This window comes from Melanerpes formicivorus, unplaced genomic scaffold (assembly GCF_026170545.1).
Source record: "Melanerpes formicivorus ecotype bairdi unplaced genomic scaffold, bMelFor1.0.p_v2 SCAF_7, whole genome shotgun sequence".
Classification (NCBI taxonomy): Eukaryota; Metazoa; Chordata; class Aves; order Piciformes; family Picidae; genus Melanerpes; species Melanerpes formicivorus.
Window position 1 is genome coordinate 16490232 of NW_027142359.1, and position 21905 is coordinate 16512136.

The window sequence follows — 21905 nt, forward strand, 5'->3', positions numbered from 1 at the left end:
TTGCTTTAACTCTGTTGGTAGCAGCCTCTGAGGCATTGTCAGCAGCCTGATGTAAATCAGCCTGATCAGGGGTAACAGTCCAAGACATGTCCTGTGAGACAGGAGAGGAGCTTTTGGGAGGCCTGGAGGGGAGATTTCAGATGAGAACAGCTACCTAAAATTTCACATCCATCTGCAAGCTCAGGAGACATAGTCCCTGTATTGGCTGGGCAGACCAGAGCCATGGACCAAATGTTGATGGCTCCCAAATACCTGCTTGCAAGGCACAGGCTGCAGTTCTATTCACACTGCCTATTTCAACAACAACTAAGTTGCTAGCACTGCACATGTTTGGGATGGGCTTGTAGCTGCTCGTCTCCCTTATGGGTCTGGGCCCTCCATGCATCTGATACTTTGTCTTGTGCTGTTAATAGGAATCAATAGCTCCTGTTGAAAATGACTCTGTGTTTTGATGATTTGTTCATCTAGACATTATGAAACATTCATACCTAAAATTTACAGAAGTGTTATATGAGTTTTTATGACTATATCTATCTGTTTCATTGCCTCATGCTCATGGAAGTCTGGTGTCAGCTGTTGGGAGCCAAAACTTAGAGAATTCAAAGGGTTCTGGGAACTCTTACTGAGATGAATGTTATAGTTAGAAGCTGTTGCTCCTCACTATAGAAGGAAATCCAGGTTCATGAATTTCCAAGACCTGGGAAAGCACCTTGAAAATGTTGAGGTTCATCTGCTTCACCCACACATAGCATGTTTAAAAATTGGTTCTAGCTACAAGGCTTGGGTTTGGATCTGTGTCCAAATATCCTTTAATTTAAAGGAGAGGTCATTATCCTGCTGATGTCAATGCCATTTTAACTGGATTAGGGTCTGCACTATGTTTTAAACTACAGAGTTTTAGTTTGACCTGTGTGTAATGTAAAGATGGGTATTAACTGGGACATCAAAATTTCTGGAAGTCTCTCTTTCAGTAGTTCTTAGTAAATTCACTACTCCAGCATAATGTAGCTTTCTGTTCTAATTATAGCATTGCTGTACTTGGGCATGGCACATCAAAGGGGTTACCTTACTCTCGCAGCAGAATCCTCCTTAGGTTCACTCACTCTGGGGACCCACACCAGATTTCCCCCGTTCTGCACACCAGCTGGATTTTCAGTTCCCTTTTAATCTTTGGCAATTTGAATTTATATGGAAAACTTACAGGTGACAGTCTGGCTATGTTGAGACAAGTAGGATAGAAACCATGTCAGAACAGTCCCTGAAAGTCCTACGATGTGCTTAAAGCATTTCAAGAGAACCCTTGATCCAAAGTATCAAAGGGTTACAGTAAGATCAAGAAGAATTATAACTGATGGTGTGCCAGAAATCACGTGCAGCACAAGGTCATTACTCACCCTCGTTAAAGCGGTCTCAGTACTGTGGCCTGATCTGAAGCTTAATTGAAAAGTTTCAAATGATGCATTATAACGAAGACAAGACAGCCACTGCCCATTCCACGACCTCTGCTAAAAAAGGCAAATCAGTAATAGGGCAGAAATCTAAGCAATTGCTTGAGGATAATCACAGCCTAATGAGGTATCTACTTCAGTCTCTCAAAGGCAGAGGAGCCTCTCCCTGGTGGTGCGGAAAAAGCAAGGGCTGATGTGAGCTGGTTCCTGCATCCAGGAAACAGGCCACCTGGCTATGGTAAACATTGTCCTCAGCAGCAGTGGGAATGGATGGGCCACACTGTATCTGTAGCGCAAGTTTTCAGTTGTACAAAAGAGCAGTGCCATGGCCTAGGACAGCCTCCGTTCATTTTTCTTCTCTTGGGTTTGTTTTCTGTAACCCTAGACCTTGACCCAAAATGATCTTAAGAAGCCCATCAGGACTAAATTATTATTTGTGTTAGGAACCTAGACAGTGGCAACAGGAGATAGTTGACTACTGATGCTATCAATTCTCCCTAAAAATTCGCAAAACCCAAAACCAGTTGATGTTCCACTTGAGTGTGATAACAAACTGCAAGTCACAATAACCCAAAGAATTCAAGTATCTCTTTGGCATCTTCCTCTTTTTTTGTTCTATTATCTGTTCTAGCAGAGAGGTCAGTGCTCATATCCACATGATTATCTCCACATCCAGCTGCCAAATTGTGAAAGCTGCTCTTCCTGGGCTACTGCTTGGGCAGCCATATTGAAGGGTTTGTGTGTGCCCTTTCCCCATGAGCAGTTAGTGTGGAATCATCTTTCATTCAGCAGAAACCAAACGTTTTTTCATCTTTATGAAATAGTCAGCTTGCCCATTTTAAAGCCACATCTGTAGGCTCTGCTTTTGTGAGAAAGAGTATCTCCTCAGGCTTGCATCTAAGGAGGTTTGCTTTCTGTTCCTAATCTTCTCTTTTAATAAGATCTCCCTTCTGTCTTAAGATTCACTAGCCATGGGAAGCTAGACCAGACAAAAAAAGTTGTATAGGGTTTAAAGTTTAGGGACAAGAGTATACTTGCTTAAAAGCATCATGCACAATGGCAAGTTACAAAAATTGTTGAGGCCTTCAAGTTCTGCCATAATTTTAGGTGCTGATAAAATCGCAGTACCTGCTTTCTTTTCTGTGAATCTGACTTTTAATTATATTCTGCTTTTTCATGTAATTTCCTTCAACTTTAAGCACAAAGACCGAAGAAAGAAAGCTAATATAAAGAAAAATGCTATAGTAAAATAACTAAAATGCCTTTTATGCAGCTCTTCAGGTATCTATCTTGAAAACCATGAAAGGGGCAACTGCCTTCACTGGAACACCCTTAGGCTTAGCATTAAACCATGTGCTTTGCCGAAGTAAGACCTTTAATATGACACATGGCATCAGCCCTACTGGTTGGCTGACAGCCCTGCTTCTGTCTGTTCCTTGCAAATTAATACTGTTAGTCTATGAGGGTAAATAGGTTGTCATCACCAGTGCCCATGGTCGCTGCAGGCTGCACCCACAAGCCTACATTTGTACTTTCTTTGAGAGGGATTTTTGTGTTAAGCTGCTGGTGCTCTATCCATAAAAGCAGTGGCTGAGCAGTCCTGCCTGGGAAGGAGCTATTGCTACTGTGTTTTCAAGTCTCCAAGGGCATCTGGGACAACATGGGAGGACAGGCCACAGTCAACTGCTACATGAGAGCTGCTCCAGTGGTGGGCATGAGCTGGAGCCAACCACAGCATCAGTGGAGCAAGCAGTAAGAAAAAGGCCGCCTGTGCCAGCCTGAAGGTACAGTGTCAAGAGTCATTTCTTGAAATATTGTTTCTTGTTAAGAATCATTGATTGATTTACCAGTTATGGGATTATTTTTTGCTTGTGAACAAGGACAAAATGCAGATGGAGGAATGCCTAGTGTGGCTTGGGAATAGGTACCAGTCTGCTCATATGAGGTGTCTGGAAATCTCAGCTGGGGCTGATGTTTTCGATTCCTGCTCATGTTACAATATCTGTGGGTGACAAAAGTTAAGGTAAATCTTAATTTGTCTTTTCTCCAGGAGATGCATACATGTGTGTATGCAGGACCATAGCTTTAAGAAAAATTGCCAAAGAACTTCAATGTTCTATGGGTGGAAGAAGGGAGTGAGAGCTGCCAGTGAGATGTTCTACCTATATGCAACCCACTAGCTTTGCCAAGTTGTAAGAAATGAGACAGGGAAAACCCTCTGATATTTGTTTTAAAATGTAGATCCTGGAATTGATGTGGCAAAAAGTAGGGCAGTTGAGTTATCAGTAGCTGATGAGAATATGTGAAGAATAATTATTATATAGTCCTATTAATGAAACTGTGCTACAGCTCAAAAGGAAAAAGAAAGAGAAGTCACTAAAGAGAGTCTGGTGAGTTACTTCAGGGAAAAAATAGCTTCTATTATGTGAATAAAAATATCAGCCTGTTATCTTAGCAGAGAGCTCTGGATGCTTATGGAAATTCAAAACATTTCCGTATATCCCAGTCCAGAATGGAATAAAGTGTTTTCAAGATTCTCTGGAAGCCAACATTTATCTAACATGTAAGCATATTTAGATTTTGTTTTGAAATGGTTGTTAAAGGCTATCCTTTGGCTGCACTCTGTTCCTCGCTCTAACTTTTTTTTAATCATTGAACTCCAAGATATTTATGTGAAGGAAAATGTACTTTAAGAACCAGAAATGCCTGAATGACCAGTTACAGCGTGTACTGAGAGATATCCACTGAATCTGCTCTCCTCCTCTAATTTTCTTGCTGTTTTTCCAATCATGCCCTGCATTAATGTTCTACACTTAGCTAAACTGTGTGTGTTATATTTTAGATCTATTTTTGTTTTGTCTAAAGAATCTCCAAATTGGCATTAAGTATTCAAGATGTAATCTCTGTAGCTGGGAACTAGTTATCAGATTCATATAAAATATCTGGGCAATGGAAATAACTCTTAGCAGAATGCATGGTTTTTCCGTAGAATTAATTTGGAGGGAGTTTAGTCCCTGTGAAAGGTGCTGGATTGCAACATCAGAGAACTGAGGCTACTATTTAACCACAGAACGGTTACAGGATGGGAGATGGCTTTACAAGGTTCCCCATGAGGGTTGACAAAGTATTTGTCTTGGGTTTGGTGCCGTTCATCCAGACAGAGCAACCAGGTTTTCATGTGTCACAAACAGCCACTCTCAGGTTGTTATTTTTCACCTGGGTAATGGAGGAAGCTCATCTGTAAAAAGAGGGGGGACTTTGCTTTTCTGATTGCTATGTAACATTTATAATATAACCTAAAAAAGCTCGACTAGACTTCTGACAGATGAGTTGACACATCAGTGCAAGCGACAGTCCTGGGTCAGAAATTCAAAGCACAAGATGTCCAGTCTTTTCCTGCCTTGTGTCACAGAGGCAGTGAGAGCTGGAATAGAAGGAAAGGGCAGATGCTGTGATCTGCACCCAGTTGCGTGCTCTGCCACCACCCTTGTAATGCCTTTGGGCACCAGTGCTTCTGTGCTCAGAGCCCTTTACAGGGGTTCTTAGACTGCTTTCTGTTGCCACCTTTTTATCAGAGGAAAGATGATAGTGGCAGGCTGTAAAATGGTGTTATTAGAGATTTGCCAGGTTCAGGGACTAATTCTCAGCTGCTTTCCCCCCAACATTTCCAGAATGGCTATCTCTGAAGGCTGCATATGGTCTGTATGGTTTGAGCCTCAGGTCTCAGTAGTAAGATTCCTATTACATACTGACAATATCATGTGTGCTGACTGCTAGTCTTGCCAGCCACAGGAGTCACTGAAAAGCATTTATCATGATTCATGCTAAGCTTCAGTTTATATTTGCTGTTTAGCTATTATGTTTGGTATTGATGGTTTTTATTGACATCACAAGGAGCCAGGGAGGTGAGTATGATGAACTCAACCACCCAGGAGTTCTTGGTTGGTGCCCTCACTGAGCTTGTAGATAATGCCAGAGATGCAGATGACACTAGAATAGACATTTACGCCGGTAAGTCACTCCTGCTGCTTCCTTCCATGTCAACAGTTAAGTCAGAAATTCTTTCCAGTGAGGGTGGTGAAGCACTGGAACAGATTACCCAGGGAAGTTGTGGATGCCCCCTCCCTAGGGGTCTTCAAGGCCAGGTTGGATGAAGCCTTGAGCAACCTGGTCTAATGGAAGATGTTCCTGCCCGTGACAGGTGGGGGTGGAACTAGATGATCTTTAAGGTCCCTTCCAACCTAAACCATTCTATGCATCTATGTTCAGGGTAATTTTTACTGATTTGTCTAAAAGTGAGACTTCCACAGGGCAGCCTGACTCCCCTTGAGCTCATCAAGAAAAGAAAATCACCCTTTCCATGTTTCACATGTGCCTGGTCTCACATATGAAAGGTGTCCTGCCCATCACATCTCTGCTGCACTCACAGCAAGGACAGCAGAAATACATCACAGACCAAATGGATCAATAGGCTTGTTAGTGTAATACAAAGTCAACTTATGGATGTGTCCATTAGTAACTGGTTAAGAGGTTTTTCCTCTGAAGTCACATTCTTCTGCTGGCTGTGGTATGTTGGACAGAGGCTGCATTCCCTCACAGTGGAATTTCCTGTATTAGCACTGCACAGGAGTGGATTTATTTTGTAGTCATTGAGATTTCTGAGCTCCATAGATTTCACAGCCTGTGTGCACCATGAAACAAAGATCTGGTCTCTACTGAGGCATTGCAGAAAGGATGAACATCTGCTGCCTTGTTAGTCTTCTAAAGATTGGTGCCCTCTAAGACCAGAGGTGACCCAGTTTGGGGTTATCACACTTAGCATTGAGGTATTCATGACACAGCTCTCGTATAGCTCACATACAGTTTTTGCACTGATTTTTGAAGCTAAAAAGAATGTTTCCTTGTTTGTTGTCAGTTTGCACCCTACTGTGCTACCAAGGGAGTTCATGTTGCTTCTTTTGTAGCAGGAATATGGTGGTTGCAGTCTGTAAAGTGTTACATTGGACCAGGACACAGGCATCCTGCTTCAACAATTTTCGCCCTAATTAAGTTTGTGGTGCTCTGGGTTTGTGGGCTTCATACTATAAAGGCAAAGTTACAGGTTCATTTTGCATTGAGGGCTTTTAGGAGAGGCCGGTGGACTCCTCTTTTCTCAGACTCACCTGACTGCAGGCCAGCTGTGGTATTCCCACTTCTCTACATAATCAAAATTGCATTTCAGATATCCAGCCCCCAAATTTACAGTTTTGTTGAAATGTGCACAGGATATATATGACATTTGGCACAGAAATGTGTAATGTATTTTATTATACTAAGTTTTATGAAAGAGTGGAAAATAGCTATTTGGTTTTAGAAACACATTACAGAGTTATTTAGAGCCAAGTTTTTCATTGTTCTACTAATGTCTTCCTGATTTACAAGTCAGTCATTATATGGTAGCAAAACTTGGTACCGTAGTGTTCAGTCAGGCCTCAGACCTTCATAGGAAACAAAGTGGCAGCTGTGACTCTGTGGAACATGTTTCCCAAAATTGCATCAGCCCATCTCTTCACCTCCTCTCCTTTATGCTTAACCTCAACTGCTCTTACTGAGCCAGTTTACCAGGGGCTCAGAATGACTGGTTAGATGGATTGAAATGCTCCCCTTTCCCAATGTTTGTACTTTAAGATATATTATTGGTTTAAGATTTTTTAAATCTAAATAAGGATATTTCCACCTTAATTGTAAGCTAATTAAAATGTTGCATTTTGAAGGATTAATATTATATATACTGTAGCCCCATACCAGCCACTTCTCTCCTATGCCTGCAGCCCAGAAAATGTTGTTTTTTTCCCAAGGTGGTGGTTTTTCTTCCCAGAAGGCCACACTGATTTTCAGACTTGCTGCAGAACTCCACAAATAATCAGTCAAACTTGTCCTACACAAACCTTCCTGACATATATAGTATATACCCTATATCCTTGCATTCTTTTTATTAGATTTGCCTCAATAGTCAATGTATCCCAAATCTGTGGAGTCTCTTAGGTGGGAAATTTCATCAGCATCACCTTAGAGGAACACTGCTGTCATGATGCAGCTCTCACTTGCCTGTGCAAGAGATGTCAGAGCACTGGCTCATCTCATCTCTCCCAAGCACTGATTTAATTTGCAGAGAGTTGTGGATTTTTTTTCTAGTGTGTGAACTTCCCTTTACTTTTTGTTCTTGAAACATGAATTAATGCTCTGTTTTCATCTGTGTGGCCTCAGTATGTACCCTTGCTGCAAAGCTGTGCATCAAGGATATTATGAAAAACAATCACCATTAAAGCAGTTAACTTAAATTTTCTGTGACTCCCACTGATGAGATGTTTGTAGCAGTTCTTGCCAGTTCCATCCTTATTGGTGCTCAGCTAATGGCCAGGCCACCACACCTGAGTGGACATGTCTTGAAGCACTGACTTTATCACTGGGGACTAGCTGAAGGTAAAGGAGAGCAGTAGGAAATAGTGAATCATGTAGCCTTCCCTACAGACAGTCAGGCCATGTACCATGCACTTGGGTGATGTGCTGGTGAGGTTCTGCTACACAGAGATGGAACCATGGTGAAGTTAATAATTTTCATTGAACTCTCAGTTTTTCCTCTCCAAACTTTATTCTTATATTTGAAACTATCTGGCCTTTAAATCAAGAGTTGGTATTGCTCCATGTAGTATCCGGGCCATGCTCTGGTTTGAACTGCCTGTTTAAAATTCCCCTTGTTTTATAATTTCAGCTGAATACGTATAATCAGGTTTTGTTGTGAGACAGGGTGCTGTACAGGGGGCTGCACATTGCTGAGAAGCTTCAGTCTAGAGGTAGTTGCACTTCAGTGCTGAAGGAAATAATAACTGGATGGATGGAAAGCGCCTGGGATCGATGTGGTTTAAAGGTGCTGTTCGTGCAAGCCATTATCAAGGAAGGAGTTAGGGAAGAGATTCTCTCTTAAAATGCAGGTGCTCTCCTGCTTTCTTTGACAGATGTGTTCCAACAGTGTTTTGAATTCTGTTTAAAATTTGAAAGAGCTAAACCTTCAGGCTCTTCTTTTCCTTTCTTAAATTCATTTCCCTGTTTAGATGAAAAAGAAACATTTTGCAACTTACTTTAAACTTTCTTCAAAAGAACTGCTGGAAAAGGAACATTTATGTGAAGCACATAAGCTGTAAACGAATGTTAAGCACAGCAGACGGTGTGATTTTAAATGTGCTAATGGACAGACATTAGGCTGTAGGAATTTACCTGAGAAAACCTCAGATGTGGAGGGACTGCCAGGTGGGGGACAGAACCCCAATGAATGAGCCAAATGATAGAAAAATGTTACCAGTGTAAAGAGCTGTACATGTGAAATAAGGACAAAATAGCACCAGCAAAGATAATTTTGGTTAAGTAACTGATGCAGGGGTAGGTACACATAGCCTGTATAGAAAATGCAAGCTCTTAGGGTGGATTTTTCTTTTTCTCTCTCCTCCTCTCATTTTGGCATTTTTCCCCTGCTAATGATGGTATCTTAACAGGGTTAACAGCATTAATGGGCAAAGCTCCTTCCGTCTAAATCTGCAACAGACTGCTTCACGGTGTTCTGTCAGATGTTTTCAGGTGTGTACTTGCCTTGAAATGTCTGACAAACTGTTATCCTCAGATAATTTTTGATTCATTTTGTTAGGCCTCCTTACTAGTGGTTACTTTCTCTGGCTCTGTGGAAGTAGCAAAGCAAGTGGGTTGAAGGAAAAAAAAAACCTCACAGGAAAGAAATAATGGGCAATATGTTTCCCTTTGAACTTTTTCAAATCAACCTCTGGAAAAGGTGTCATAAAGCCCCCCAGAAATGAGTAACAGCAGAGGGACAAAGAAAACTCTGTTACAGATGTCCCTGCAAGTCTATGAGCAAATTATTTTTTTCTAAATAACTCCAGAATGTTACATAGCCTTAACAAGTTTCCCAGGACAGGAACTTCTAGTTTATTACTTGCTCACATTGTCATCAAAAATTAATTTTGTCCCTGAAAGACAAATTGGCTGGTAGCTTATGAAGTTAAATGGAAAGAACAAGTGAGCATCTGTTTCTTCTGCATTTTGTCTCCTTGGTGTCTTACATATAAATGAATCAGAGTGTTCAAACTTAAATTAAGATCTTTGGCTAGATAAACAGTTAAAACTGGTTCCCATAGCTACCTCTCACACATAGCTGTGATTGCATTATAATCCCCTAGTAATCAGGTCTAAATGAAAGAAAGATGATAAGGGTGCTATTTTCAGTTTTCAGTACTGATTTTTATTAGCTCTCAATCAGATCAGGACTGCTTTGCCTTTCATCACATTGTGGCACTGTTTGTAGAATCATTAGAGTAATAAAGTGTAAATCTTACCGAGGTGCATTTTTCTTGAGGTGTTTTATATAACGAAAACTCTGAAGATTACATTGGCGGGTACAGGAAAGATTTGTTTCTGCACTAGAGTGAGGATGTAATGTATGCTATATTCATTTATTCTTTACCCAAGCGAATACCTAATGAATTACCTTGCTGAGGTATAGCAACAACAACAAAAAAAAATATCCAAAGAATCAGCCTGTCTGAACATGGCCTTAATATCAAGTACTGAGTTTAGTTGGGTTTTTTTTAATTTGCCTTATTATCTTGTATCATCTCTCCCTGTGCATTACCATGCACAAATGAATTACAGGCAAAACCACAAGCACTGCTATTACCAGCCTGCTGTTTTTAGTAAACTAGCACAGCCCAATAAAACCTCATGCTGCAGTAATATATAAGTATTTATTGTAGAGTAAATTTCAGCTAAACAAAAGCACACAGGGAGGCCTGATCCTGCTCATGGGAGAGGCAGTAGCAAAGCTCAAGTTTGGCTCACACATTATTTGCATCTCACCTGCACCTTTGATTTGCACTATCCTTTGAGGTAAATTTTGCTTAATAGCTTTACTTCTAAAAGGTTTGTGACTGCCAAATTTAGAGGAGGCTTCATCCAACCTTCAGAGGGGTTCCTAGGTTTCTGCATACAGAGGTATCCTTTAGCACAGAAATTGCCTTGTGTAGTGTTGCAGGATTGTTTGCAGGGTTTGCAGGTGTGCCCCACATTTGCAATTAGCTCCCAGTTTAATATTGAAGTGATTTTACTTTCCCATAGATTTTTTTTTTAAATATCTGGTGAATGTTACAATGAATTGTGCTATAGAATAGCTATTTGAGTACCTCACCATTTAAAATATTGGATTTTTTTTTGTGTTCTATATTTAAATGAGGAATTAACTGTCCCAGTAATGCAGTGTTAGAGATTTACAGTCATCCACACAACTGCAGGAGTCTTAGGCAACAACAGAAATTAGTCAAAAAGCCAGGGGAAAAAAAAAAAGGCAAATAACTTTCTGATTTTGTGTGATTTTAATGCACTTGGTGTAGGAAGTACCTGATACTAACATTAACAAGTTATACTTACTTTCTGTTCAATAAAAGATTAATCTGTTCAGCCATCAAATAGTGATGTTTGCATAGTTAGAAAAGTCTAAGATACTGTCTGATGTTATTACATGGAATACTTTGGGATAGAAACGATTTAATGTATACACATTTATACCTGAGATAATTAGATATTGGTATTCACATCAGGCAAAAGAGAATAAATCAGTTCATGTGACGTTATAGATAAGGAAACAAAATTTATGTTTGAAATTTTGATCTATTAAGACTTCTAAGCTGTAGAGAGGTTCTCAGTCTAAAATGATTAATTTGCTACTAATACTTTAAACTACAAAAAGCTCAAATTCAAATGCTGTTTCAAGGCAAATAAGCAAAGAAAGTATTTTGGTCAGAAAGATTTTGTATGTGTTTGTATGTTGACACACAAATATACTATGTCTGGAATATGTTGCTATGTCTAATGACACAAAAGAGAGTAAATTGTTGAGCCTGATTATCAACAGATAACAAGACATACTGTATATAAATAAATGCTCAGCATCAAAACCCATTATTGGATTAGCTATATAATCATGTTTCAGGCTGTAAGTCTGTGCTGACAAATGAACACTTTTCATTTGGCTCAAGGTCCTCATCAGCAACGGAACTAATTTTACATTCTCACCCATTAAGTGAATAAGATGTGGAAAAAGCTGTCTGCTTTTTGAAGTGTAAATTTGCTGCTACAGGCTGTGCAGACCAAAGCTCTTTTGAAGCAGTGAAATGAGATCATCTCTAGGGACATGTGAACCTGACAAAGTTTAGGTCATTTCTGTGGAAGGTATGGGGGGCGGGGGAGGGGGTGTGTGTATTTGGATATGGTTTCAGTAGTGACTTATATGGGGCAATTTGGAAGATGCTGAACTTTACAAGCTTTTTGTTGAAATTTGTGAGAGAACTTGAACTGGAAGCACAGATGCAAGCCTTCAGCCCTTAGGAAGTAATGTCCATAAATATCTGAACTGGGTACTTGGCCAGCACAGTTTGGGAGTGCTAAGCAGGCTGTGTGCTGAGCCTCTCAGCAGAACTTAACCAAGTCATTTTTTAGGGCTGGATACTTCCCTTGTTTTTGCCTTTGTACACTAACACAAATGGAGATCCAGGAACTAACTTGGACCTCTTTCTGGAAAAGGCACTGGAGGTGGAGGAACTAAACCATTACATTTCACTTCCCACCCCTGGGAAGTCCCTTATGAGAGAAAAAGATTGCAGCTCTGTACCTCCTCTGGCTACTGGCCCATCAATTGCAGCATGGCACGTCTCTGGCTGCAAAGTAGCATATCCTCCATGTACCTGTGGGAGACAGGCATGGTGAGCATGGAGTGGAGCTTGGACAAAAGGGGAAGGGGAGAGGAGTCCTCAGAGGACTCAGTAAAGATCCTCTTGTTCAGCCAGTGTAAGAGGCAGGACTACAGTAAGCTCTAGCCTGTTCCTGCTGGGGAGCAGTGTGGTGATGCACCACAGTTCAAGTGAGGGTGATACAATGTGCCTGACACCAGCTTAGGGGGAAAAAAAAAAAAGATCACAAAAATAATTTAACTTTTAGATTTCCAGACACACAAACCAGAGTTTAACCACTGTTTAGGATCATGAAAAAGATGTCCTCAGGCTGTGTTGCATGTCTAACCACAATGCTTTTCATTTGCAAACCAACTAAAAATTAAGAGAGGCGTTGATTGTTTGTTTGCTAGACTTAGGCTTTTGCTCTTCCTTGGACAATGTGCAGTTTTTTCATCTAATACTTGCTGATGTCTTGTAGCCCACCAGTGGTCCATGGACCACAAGCTAAGGAACACTATGAGAATCCTGTGTAGTGCTGTGTGGGTATAAAGAAACTAAAGAAAGTTGCAGGAAGCCCAGGCTGGGATCTTTGCATGAGAATATCCTTGATATGCCCTTGTGTAACCACGTCTAGTTAAATCTTAATTCAAGCACCTGGAGTGTATGGGTTTGAAATTGTTTTTCTAAAAGTACTGGCTATCAGAGAGTAAAGATGTTTCTCAGGCACATGTAAAAAGCAACAAGAAGTTAAAAAAAAAAATCTTATAAAATAAATATCTTTAAAAAATAAAAAATATCAGGCAAACAATTGCACTGCTTTCTCCTGCAGCATTTTTAACCAGATGTACTAATGTTGTATAGGAACACCTGACCTGCAGAACTGAACAGAAACCTAGGTGGGTAACCTCCATGGAGTTATCACCTAAAAAATAAACTGAAATAAAGGTAGCTAAAAGAGATACTTTTTTCACTCTGTTGCCTGAGCTCAGCTTTCTAACTCTGATGAAGATGTTATGCTCACTAGCAGGCTTAGTTGTCTGCTTGCCTGGATGGAGGTTTTGGCTCTTGGAGGAGCCCCTCTGGACTCAGCACTCCCTTTCACTTTCCTCATCAAAACAAAGCTGTTAGTAGTACTTTTCTACCTCTCTGGCATGTTATGAAAGTCAATGAGTTGATGTCTGCACAAGATTGTGAAAGTATAAAATGGTGTAGAGGTTCCAAGCACTGTATTGTGAAGGACTCCCTTTCCCCAGCTTAAAGCAGAATGAGTTAAAGTTAGCCAAAGCGGCTAAGAGAAACAAGAGAGACTTTATGAATGTATCAGGGGAAAAGGAAATACTGGAGAGAAAATAGACCCATTAGCAAATGAGGAAGGAGGTGAAGTTAATTATTATTTTAAAATGGATGAGCAATAGAACCACTTAAAAAAAAACCCCAACAACAGAAACACAACTAAGAGTCAGTCTTTGTCAAAAATAATAAGGACTGACAATTAGGAAGAAATGAAGGCTTTGTGAAAACAGGTGTTTGATTAAAAAGTGAGGGGAGAGAAAACCTGTAAAACATGAATGTATGTAAATGAGCAAGTCTAGATGAAACTCATCTTAAGAGCAATGTGAAACTAGTGCATTTTTCCAAATATTTACAAGTAGCTTGCTATAACTGTGGCAGAGAGGGGGAAAGTGGTATCAGAAAAGAAGAAGCAATAACAACCAGGGAAAAAAAAAAAAAAAGGCTAATGATGTTTGGAAAAATGATGCTTGTGGTTCTTGGCCAGTAGGTATTCATCTGTACTAAAAGTGAGAAGCACAACTGGAGTGAGCAGGCAGGCATCACGACTGTTGGGTTATGAAGCCGTGCTACACAAGTGAGGTTTTGTTACAGAGTTAGAAAATACAGCGAGGGGAAAACCAATATGTGTTGGGTCAGATCCAGAATTGCTGCGCTACCTCTTTACACCGGCAGCTCTATTTGTAACATCTGAACTTGAGTAAATCATTTGACAAAAATACCTTACTAACTTGTCTCTGAGAAAAGAAATCCAAATTGGCTTTGATAGGAAGAGTGTCATTTGGGCTGGAAATGGCAGTATGAGGCCACATAGAAAGTGATCTGAAGACAAAATAGAGTCTGGTTGTAAATATGCTATGATTATTTCAGCATAAAGAATGATTAAGACATAATTATAAAAAGAAAAACAAGTTACTGTGTGAGCAGCAGAACTAGGGCACCCTGGTTCCTGGTGCATTTAGACGCTGTGGTTAGATTCTCTGGTGTCTAATAGGTTTCCCCTGTGACAGAATCTCTGAGGTGGGGGTGGGCTGGCATCTTGATGGGGCCATTGGTAGCGGGTGCACTTTATGGTGCCTGTGATAGCCATGTGTGTTTGAGACCTACACAACCTCCAGATGCAGTTGGGGTCAAAATGGGTAAATTTCCAAAAGTTACAAGGAGGGGACTTAGAGAGGGTGATCACATTTCCCACATCCATTTATTGTGAACTTAGATTTTAAAATCTTGCAAAAGGGTACATTCTGAGTGAAAATTGTTGTGTCACAAATGCATGGAATGCTCTGAATTTTAAGCCTCTGTCCTTTCTTTTTTTCCCAAAACTCTCTGTCTACACAGATGGACTGCGGGCAGGTAGGAACTGTAATGAACTTCTTTTCAGACCCGCTCCTTAGCTCCTGTTTTAGAAGCTCCTCTTCTGCCAAAAGGACAAAGTGTTTTTCCAAGGACCACTTTCTTCCCTTTTGGTTTAGGAAATTAGGAGTTTCTAGGATGATTTTTTTTTTTTTAAAGATACATTCTTTTCTAAAACCACTGTTCTGAGTACACACAACTATCACAGTATCAGTGTCACTAAGGTTGGAAGAGACCTCAAAGATCATTGAGTCCAACCTGTCACCACAGACCTCATGACTAGACCATGGCACCAACTATGATCAATAAAACTTCTTCCTGCAGAGAATGATGCATATGGAACTTCCAACTGGTCAAATTTGTCTACTGTAGGGAGGGGGTCAAAGCTAACATAGTTCATGATATTCAACCTTCAGTATAAATCTAGATCTGCAGAACCTGCTGAATACCAGGGCTATGTCTCCATTGCTATACTGGTGGATGAAGTGAAGACAAGGACATTATTTCTTCTCTGTTTTCAAGAAATATCAGTGAGTTTACATGGGGCATTCAGCAGTGTCTTACATGAAGACAGAAAGATGCAGCTCTTTTTAAGGGCATAGGAATAATGTTATGGTGCTTCTTTTTCATGTCCAAATAGTGTTCTCCTCTGCTCATTAAAACGAAAAAATTTAGAAACTTCTAACACTCTTAGATTTCACTTTCTTTTTTTTATTAATAAAAACAACTGTCCTACTTGGTTTCACACCAGTAGAGAGGTCACAGAACACATGAACTGAGAAGCAGAAATCCCCTTAAACAGCAGGAACTGTGTAAGTAACACCTCAAATATGGTTTTGAGAAAAGTGACTTAGCAGTTTTCATAGCTGTAAAGTTGTCTCAGAGATGCAGGGAAACCTGTGTAGAAATTCATGGCCCTATTTACCATCAGTACTGCAAAGCCCAGAATGGAAAATGTAGAAGGAATGGTAAGAAAATGCAGCCAGCATATGTTTTGTAAAAGCAGTAAAGCTTAGAGAGCTCAGCTCCCACCTGTTTCTCATGGGTCCAGCACAAATTGTGTTGGGAGTAGTGGCTTTACAGTGGGGAGGATTATTACACCTACAGAGCCCTCATTTCCTTCCTTCAGGTCACATATTTGGGGAGCACCCAGGCACTTTTGCCTGTTGTCAGGGTAATACTGAGCATGAGGATGCAGATTTGCATACCATGATTCCTTCTGCATTCTTTAGGGTCCTAGTTTCCCCCTTCCCCTGATTTCCCTTGCAGATTTGCTTGCTTCTTAATAGTGCAATGTAGTATACTGTGCAGTTGCTGGGAACCTAAAAAAGCAAGACAGATTTTATCATTTGGCCTGTAGATATCAAATGCCCATTATGAGCTGACTAAATTTAGTAGAGTGGCAATTCACCAGACTACTAAATTTAGTTAGGCCATCCGGTCATATCATTTCACTTAGCTTACTATTGGATATCATAAGATAGGGCCTATCAAACAGTATGGCTCCAGCTTCCCTAGCTGCAGATTATATTATCATTATAGCTTTTCAAGACATTCATGCTGACTTTTTAAAAACCTTGATATATTTTGTTACAAGTTTGTGAAGAGAGTCAAAATTAATTTGATTTTCTCTGTAAAGATCAGCTGTTTTAATTTCAAGCAAAACTTCTGATTTTCCCTGTTAAACTTCAGCTTCAATTAAAATAGGATGGATTTTATCATCAAAGCTAGGTAGATGAGGTCAAGCCCAATTTGGAAAGACATTTTGGACAATGTTTTTCATTGTGTTCATGCATTTCTAGTTGCCACAAATCTCACTTCTGTCCAGAAGGGGGAAAAAAAAAAGCTTTGTGAAAATCCAGACAGCATGTGACAAGAAGGAGTCTCAGTACTGTAAATTCAAATGTTCTTGTGCAGAGTAAATGGGAAAGAGATCTTGGTAAGGATTCTATGCACAACAGCTGGACTTACGGCAGTGGGATCAAATATGACTAACAGAATGGCATGCACAAATTCATCAGCACTGCTATAATTCTGTCTTACTATATGGAAAGAAAATTGCAGTAGCAGTATTCTGGAAGTCTGTAGACTTAATCCTTTTTGGTAGGCCTTGAAAGGGTGCCAGTGTCTCTCCATCCCGAGTCAGTAATTTGTTATCCAAGCAAACTTAACTGAGATCATCTAGATGCTGTTCTTCATTTCTATGAGCTTTCACAGTAAAGCAGGAAATAATAATCTTGAAAGGGGAAAAAATGGTCAAAAATCAGCCAGAGAACATTTAAAGGTTTGTTCTGAACAAGCAGAGCTAAGAAAAAGGCCTGAGAAAAGTGTGTCCTGGGATCGCTCACAGTTAAAGCGCTGATTAATTAAGCAGAGGGTCATTCTTCAGAAAGACTTAAGGGCAGTTTTGGCCCTGAGGCTGTAATTTGGACACTTCTGGAGTTCTAGATACACTGAGCTATTCTGTGCTGGGTCTGTGAATATGTGCATTCTTCTGGCTGAACAATGGCATCTTTATTCAAATGGGAGCCACTAAGTAAGTGGCTGTCTCCTAATATGGGTGGTATTTCTTCCTACTCTGCCTCAATATGTGCTGCTTTCCCATTGCCTTATCAGTGCTTTGTAGCACAACTTACAGAATGAAATCTATTCATAATGCTAAAAACCTCCTGCTTTTATTGACACAGGAAAAAAAAGCCCCAAATGCTTACATATCCTCCAATTCTATGGCAGGGTATTTACTTTTTAAAATGCAATTCTGCTTATCTGACATTAGTTTGGAAATTAATAAAATGGTGCCTTGGTTTTATTGTTTTGACTATGGGGAGGAAATTAATCCACAACTATTACAAGTGTTTGATCCAAATGAGCAGAGATAAAACTACAGTTTTAAGAAATGTCATTTACTGTTTGTCAGGTGTCTCAGCACACCTGACATGTCTGATTTATTTCTCCCATGTTTAGCAGCCACACTATACAGGTAGATGATGCCCATTCATCTTGCTTTGTGTACATATTTCTTCAGGGTAGCTTTATTTATTATGCCTTAACTACTGTTTCTTCTTACTCACCAGGTTTAACTCTGCCAGAGGTTAGAAAATAGGTTGTCTGAAGAGACAAGGGTGTGGTGAAAGTATTCCATGCCAGCCAAGTGAACTGAAACACTATCTGAATTACAAAGCAAGCTGGAAAACAAGATTTAACTGACAGAAGATCTGGATCACACCTGTGCTGAGAGGCAGAGAGAACATGAGTCCCAGGCCATGACTCTGGAGGTATGTCTGGAGATGGAGACTGTGCACCCCAAAATCCCCTCAGCAGTTCACAGCAGCAGAGTGGGATTTATAGCATTACTACATGGAGAGAACTAATGTCAATATTTGTGCAATATTAGTTGGTATTACTGGAAGCTAATTTGGTAAGAACATGCTCATTCAGAACTGCAGATATCTTCAGCTTTGCTTATCATGAGGACTGGGCTGTGGCATCACACACGACCAGACCTATCCCAAAGCCCACTGCAACTGGAGCAAAACTAGAGGTGGATTGGAGTAAAACTAGAAGTGGGTTGGAACAAAACTAGAAGTAGGTAGATTCAGATTGGATATCAGGAAGAAGTTCTTCACCATGAGGGTGGTGAGATGCTGGAACAGGTTGTCCAGGGCGGTGGTAGAAGCCCCATCCCTATAAGTTTTTAAGGCCAGGCTGGATGGGTCTCTGAGCAGCCTGATATAGTGTGAGGTGTCCCTGACCATGGCCAGGGGACTGGATGATCCTTGAGGTCCCTTCCAACCCTGACAATTCTATGATTCTAACTAACTGATAGCTGCCAGAGTCACAGAGATTGATGCAGTGGGGCAGACATGTTACTTGTTTCCACCAAAACCAGAGTCCCGGCCAATTCCAGCTGCATGTGCTTCCACAAGTTGTGCTTCCTGAAATATTTCTGAGCACCCTAGATCTGTATAACCACCACAAGACCACAGAGCACTGATATGGTATTCCATACAATTGCAATGTAATATAAAATAGACTATCCTTAGAATGGATACCAGCTTCTTCTTCCTCTGTGAAAGTACAGATGTGAGTGCAGGCAGCCACTGCCCCTCCTCACAAAGGCTTCCACTCCTCTCCACCTCTCTGCAAGCACGAGGCTGTCCAGCAGCCACGTTAGTGTTGTGGCCCTTGGTGGATGTATGAGTTTTCATAAAACAAGTGGCTATCATCTAAACCTCCAATGAATCATGTGGCAGTCTTTGGGATGTGGACAAAATTGGAAGGAAAATGACTGCCATTACTTTCAGGTACTGGCTCTTAGGTCCTTCTGACCTGCTAAGCAGTGTGTACTGTGGAAGAGGGAACCATGTGGATCTGCCTCCCTATGCCCACATGGGGAAGGAGGCCACTAGTGGAGCCCTGAAGGAGTCCAGAGAACAGAAGTTTTGCATTAACGATGAGCCAGAGTCAGTTACTTGTATTTAAACAATACCAGGCTCTGGGGAAATTCAGATGCAGACCTGAAATACATGGCTTGGCAAAAGACTGTTGTTACTGTCACATGTCTGACCTCTTGAAAATAACACTAATTCAAAAGTTAAATGTGTTCAGCCGACAGTGATGGAGTATTTGTGTTAAGGTGGAGATTTTTCAAAGGCACAAAATCAACGTAGTGGCTCAGTACAATTACCTCATTGATGTCCTGAATACAGCATGTTTGGAGGGGGGGCTTTCAGCAGCAGTGCACTCATTGCACTGAGGGGGGTGGTTGTGAGCTGCCCCTAAAAGGACTGCTTTTCCAAAGAAGGATCTGAAAAGTTGTGATCTTTCTGGACACCTTAAGTACAATCACTTAGGAAATTATTTCTCCTGGTTTAGTTTCCAATCAGGCAGTTAGACTTGGCAACCACAGACACAGATCTTGCAACTAGTTTTGATGAGGGAAGGCAGCATTGCCATAATTCTGGAGATATCCCTTTCTCTTCTGAACTACATTGGCAGCTCATGATACCAGCATGTCAAAGTTACATTCACTCTGTATTACACAGAGTGTATAAAAGCTTGTGTTTATGTTTTCTCTCCTTTGCCTGTTTCAATTTTGCCTTTTTGGTTTTTTTTTTTACAGTTTTGTAACTTAAGCAGTACATATTTGGGGATGGTGTTTTTTCCATGCCTTGTCTAGCTTTATGGCTTATTCTGGCTGAGGCATCCTTACATGATTTGATTTTACAAGAAATACAGGCTAGCACATATGTATGTACTTGTTCCACAGTGAACTAATTTGTCTGGAGCATTACAGGAAGACATACATTAATGGTTTCTTTTGTGCTATTTACAAGCTATCTTGCTAGATCTACAATGATGCAAAATATTTGCAATTGCAGCAATAAGGCTTGCACTGGTTAGCAGGAAGTGTAAAAGTATGGTGGAACCAGAGAAACACTCATCAGAGTACTATTTTTATCAGAAAAGGAATGTATTATAACCAGGTGAGATAAGCAAGAGTAGGCAAAACTGGCCATGCTTAAAGCCAACCTGCAGCAGCAGCTACAAATCACATGCTGCTGGTGAAAGCTGAAAAATCAAAGCCTGGTGTTTTACCAGGGAGAGCTCCTCACTGCTTTGAGTAGGTGCAGAGCACACATCAGGTAGTGGGCACTCCCAAATCGTGCCCAAATGCATCTGCACCAAAAGTGCAGACACTACTTGGAAGGGGAAGCTGAACCGTGCCTAGCCACTGGAGACCTGCTGCTTGGTCTTTATGCTGGTGGCAAGTGGCCCTCTGATACTGAGATGTTTAAGGAAGCAGTACAAAGCCAAGTGAACTCAGAGCAGGAACGCATCACGGAGCCTTTACCACACAAAGAAACGTAGAACTTTGGAATTTCCAAGTAGGAGAGCAGTGGAGAAAACAGCCGAGAATTGATCTAGAGATAGCGTGCAAACCTTGTTTAATAGAGGATGCATTGCAGTATCAGCACTGTGAAGTCACTGCTGCAAGTGCCGTGTACTAGGACTGACTTTAAAAGGCTTTTGTAAAAGTCTTCGAGACAGTTAATTACCAGTTTTTGTTATGTCAGGAACTCCTTGAGTTAAAGCAGAAAGAAACTATTCATGAGTATGTTCCAGTTCTGTAGTTTAATGGAACAAAATTAAAAAAAAAAAAAAGAAAAAGGAAAGAGGGGAACTGATAAAATGATATAGTTCATGGAAGGGTTGAAAACTCTCACAAAAAAAAACCCTGAAATTACATATTGTGCCCCATCTCCTCTTGCATAAGCCATTGAAATTGATGGAGACTTAATTGGACTAATCGTCCATTGCAGTTATGCATGAGCCTTAGTGAGCACATAGGGTGCATACAGGCCAAAGCACCAGCCTATGAAAGAGAGAGAAATTATCCAATAGCATTTTTAAAAAATGTACATGTCCAGGTCTGAAAAGCCAAGAGGATTGGCTTGCATTTAAAAAGTGTTAAGAGCAAGCGTGGAGTTTAATTTAATTTATTCACCAAGTGGACCTGAAAAGGTGTGAAAAAAGGACTTTAAGCAAGAGAAAAGTTTCAATGGGAAACAAAAATCTATAGAGAATATTAATGTAGACTCCTCCTCTTCCTGCTTACATCCTTCTTTTCCCCTGCCCCTCCATGTTTACTGTAAAGTTACTGATGGACCATGGTTATTGCAAGCAGATTCAGGCCTTGGAAATTCTATCCGATCAGAATGAAAATCATATTGCACGCTGGCACGTTGAATCGAATTGCAAATACTGGAGTAAATGTCAGTTCAGAACCTGTTTCATACTATCAGTACTCTCCAGACATTTACCCTACTGCCTTCCACTGTTCAGAACAATCTGAAAATCACCAACACGCTTACTGAATTGAAGCTTAAAAGCAACTCAGAAAGAGAAACACATCATAGTTCCTAGCTCTGTTAGAAGAGTACTGTTGCTGAGGGAATGCTTCCTGCATGCATCTGAATTCTTCCAAAATGACCTGTCATCTATACATGTGTCCTACTTTCTTTTTTTACCATGAAAAATAAAC

General features: G+C 40.5%; 1 long non-coding RNA gene across 6 annotated transcripts in view; it reads left to right on the plus strand.

The window, feature by feature from the left end:
* LOC137442438 (uncharacterized) overlaps positions 1-21905 on the plus strand; it is a 74418-nt gene that overhangs the window by 31338 nt on the left and 21175 nt on the right. For 5 of the 6 annotated variants that reach the window (XR_010987683.1, XR_010987679.1, XR_010987682.1 and 2 more), the window contains exon 5: positions 17935-18135. This is a non-coding gene — a long non-coding RNA (uncharacterized lncRNA). Of the gene's footprint in view, positions 1-14845; positions 14861-17934; positions 18136-21905 lie in introns of all 6 variants that reach the window. The other variant, XR_010987680.1, reaches the window with a different exon arrangement.